The 3,466-nt window shown below is 47.8% G+C and overlaps 1 pseudogene; it reads left to right on the forward strand.

Annotated features, from left to right (window-relative positions):
* The first annotated feature begins 384 nt into the window (after window positions 1-384).
* On the forward strand, window positions 385-1,147 carry LOC124656896 (annotated as a pseudogene).
* Window positions 1,148-3,466: the final 2,319 nt, after the last annotated feature.

Genomic DNA, 3,466 nt, shown 5'->3' on the forward strand with positions numbered 1-3,466 from the left:
TCCGAGAAGACCTCCGTTTCGGGTTTGCTACGGATAGCCGCAAGGCCGTGCCAGTCCAAATTTGGTTTCTCTGGAAAAAGACGTCCATAGTTTGTTTCTAAAAAGAAATAAAACAGACCCCGTATATATTTTCAAAAAATATAGGGGATATAAACCGGCCACCATCATATACAGCGAGCCTCGCATCCTCGTTCGGCTACACACCCCAAACTCCCAAAGGAAGAGGAAAAAAAAACTACAGCTTGAATCCCTCCGATTCCTCCTGGCTCCCTCGAGTGAGGGTCTTCCGATGTGTTATCTTCGTTGGTTCGATCCGCAGATTCTCTGAACATTCGATCCCTGCGAGACTGGGAGAAAGGCACCTCTTTTTCCGATCCCCTGGCAATGTCTCCGACCACCTCGGCCGCAACGGCGGGGCCAAAGCGCAAAGGTGCACCCGTTCGCCCACGTACTGGCCGCAAGCGCCGACAGACCCCTGCTCCGGCGCAGCAGGAACCGAGCGGCTGGGCCTCGCTCCCTGCCGACATGGTCCGCCTCATCGGCTGGCGGCTGCTGGCCGAGGACGTGGTGGACTACCTCACGTTCCGCGCCGTCTGCTCCGGCTGGCGCGCCAGCACGTCCAGGCCGGACCCTGTCTCCGCCCTGAGCAAACCGTTCCTCCGCCCGCGCGGCTGGGTCGCGCTCTGCGACGGCGACGCGGCGCCCCTAGACGCCGCCTCCTGCTGCGAGATCACCTTCTTCCACACGCGCACGGCGCGCCGCCTGCGTGTCCGCCTCCCTGAGCTCCGGGCCCACAGGGTCGTCGGCTTCACCGACGGCCTGGTCATCCTTCTACACAACCGCAAGACGACCATCCGCGTGGTCCACCCCTTCACGCGCGCCATGGCTGACCTCCCGCCCCTCGCGCCCGCCTTCCACAAGGTGATCAAGGACCGGGGATCTATGCTCCACATGAGCGCCTACGTCTGCTCTTCACCCTTGTTTCCCTTTTTCTCGGTGGTTGCCCATTTCCCCTGGAAACCCGTGGCGCTGTGGATGCAGCCAGGCCGCGAGGCGTGGAAGTTCATCCGCCATGGCCTGTAGATTCGGAACATCTTGCCCTTCCAAGGCATGCTCTTCGCCACCGTGAGGTCGACGAGGCAGATAGGGATGATCTACCCTCCATGCAAGTTCTCCCTCGCTTACGCTGCAGACTCATTGGCCAACCAGAAGATATGGTGCGAGTACCTCGTGGAGTTCGCCGGGCGTATGATGCTCGTGGTGCAACATGGAACTACGGAGGCTGGTGATGCCAGGGCATGGCCGAATTGCGCCTTCAAGATATTCGAGGTGGACTTCCGTGACCAGAAGCTGCTGCCAATCCGCAGCCTCGGTGACCAGACTCTGTTCCTCCACACCGACCGGTGCCTGTGTGTCTCGACCATGAACCTGCCGTCCATCTGCGGCGACTCGGTTTATTTCACTATGCCACGCAAGCCTGTCGTGATGCAGTCTCTCGCAAGTGGTTTGTCCGAGGACCTATCTTCGTTGTGCCAGATACACGACATGGAGGAGAAGATTCGCCCGTCCGTGCGACCCTTCACCATTGCTGGTCATCTTCTCACGTATTGCCATCATTTAGAGTGGGCATGGGGACTTATGTTTCACGAGTTCCACTTCATACCGGAATCTTTCAAGGAGCTGCACAAGAAAATACAGGCACATTATTCTCAAGTTCGGATTCCATGCAAGCTGTAGCAGCAGAAGGTGTAGAGTCCAAACTTTGTCATAGTGGATGAGTGTAAGAAAGAAACTTTTTTGTAGAGAAACTTCTCTTTTGGGTTGTTTTCTTATAATGAAAACTTTATTATTATTATGATGATGAAACCTGGAAATTCAATTTGACTTCCGGGTGTGTATGCCCCCTTTACCAAAATATCATATTTTGAAGTGCCGAAAGTTTTTGACAAAAAATTTAACATGAACATCTCCATAGTATATGTTCGTTCGCAAGTTTCATGAAAAACCAATATTTTTGGTGGTCTATGTAAAACAGAGAAAAATTATCTTGTGAAAAACATTATTTTTTATGAAACGACTTTGTGAGCGTGTAGCACGTGAAGATATACGTGCGAGAATTTTTTATTTTAATTTTTCTAAATTCAAAATATGTGTAAGATGCATTTCAAAATAGAGAAAGCATATGCTCACATGTTTCAAAACACCACTTCCAAACTATCAAACCCCTAGTCTTTCCTTAGGTGACTCTGCATGATATGTCCGTGTGTTTTCTTCTAATTTTTGGTGAACACTGTTCTGTTATGGAACTGGTTTTACGAAAATACTTATCTTTTTGCAGAGAATTTTTCTCCTTTTAATTGTGCGAGTAACAATACATGCATATAAATAATAGGATGAAGTGGCGCAAGCTTTGATATATATAGCCACCAATAGTTATGCCGCATAGTTATAAGTAGCGCTGAATGCCGGTGCCTTAACTTCGGTCATCAAGTTTTTTTATGGCTGCATGCGTAAACATTAACCTAATATTTCAACATTTCGTTGATAACACCATTAAAAAAGCATGTGATGTCACAGAGCATGGAGAAGTTTAAGTGGCATTTTGATCGAAAGGTTTCTCTGTTTCACTAATGAAGCGACTACATTTTCTAACCTTATTCCCATGCATGTTTTATTTTTCCTCGTCGTATCCTCTTCCCATTCTTTATCCTACCAAAGTGTCTCTTTGTCTTATCTGTTGATCTTCCCCAATTTGTCTTCCCATCTTTGCTACATTGCCCACATCTCAAAGATTCGGCATTGACTTGCCTCACCCGCTCTAGTTCATCCCTAATGTTGCGTACGGGGTCGACCACCCGCCTTCTCATTCTCACATATAGCCAAGTGTCACCTTCTCTTCACCGACTTGACACTTAATGGGTTGGGGTCCTCGAAATCTTCATTGAAGTGGACACAAATGACTCATGCGACGGTGATGACTGCTGCGATGGTGGCAAGGCTTTGTTTGGTATGAGGACAAGGATGAATAAGAGATGGCGGGTGCTGATGGTGAGTGAGGCGGCGACGTTGTTAGGTCTATTTTTTTCATCCTACAAAATTTTACAAGATTCACGTACCATGTGTGCTAAAATTTTGTGTAGTAGTGTTGTAATAATTTTTTGTGTCCTCAAAGCATAATTCTAAAAACGGTTGTAACAGTCATCTGACAACAATCGTTCATTTATTTTATCTGGTGTCAAGAAAACTTTTGATCTTTCTTAGTATTGGGATAGGTAAACAAAATGGTAAGACATATATTCTATCATGCTTGTCACATATCACCTCATGAGGCTTGCTCATGTTAAGCAAACTATACAGGCGGAAGAAACATATGATACCATCTCCTGGGATTCTTGGTGAACACTATATATTATTAGACTTTTGAATGGGTAAACTAGCCTCGCGAGAATCGTGTCGAGTTTGGGTA

Source organism: Lolium rigidum, chromosome 5 (genome assembly GCF_022539505.1).
Source record: "Lolium rigidum isolate FL_2022 chromosome 5, APGP_CSIRO_Lrig_0.1, whole genome shotgun sequence".
Classification (NCBI taxonomy): Eukaryota; Viridiplantae; Streptophyta; class Magnoliopsida; order Poales; family Poaceae; genus Lolium; species Lolium rigidum.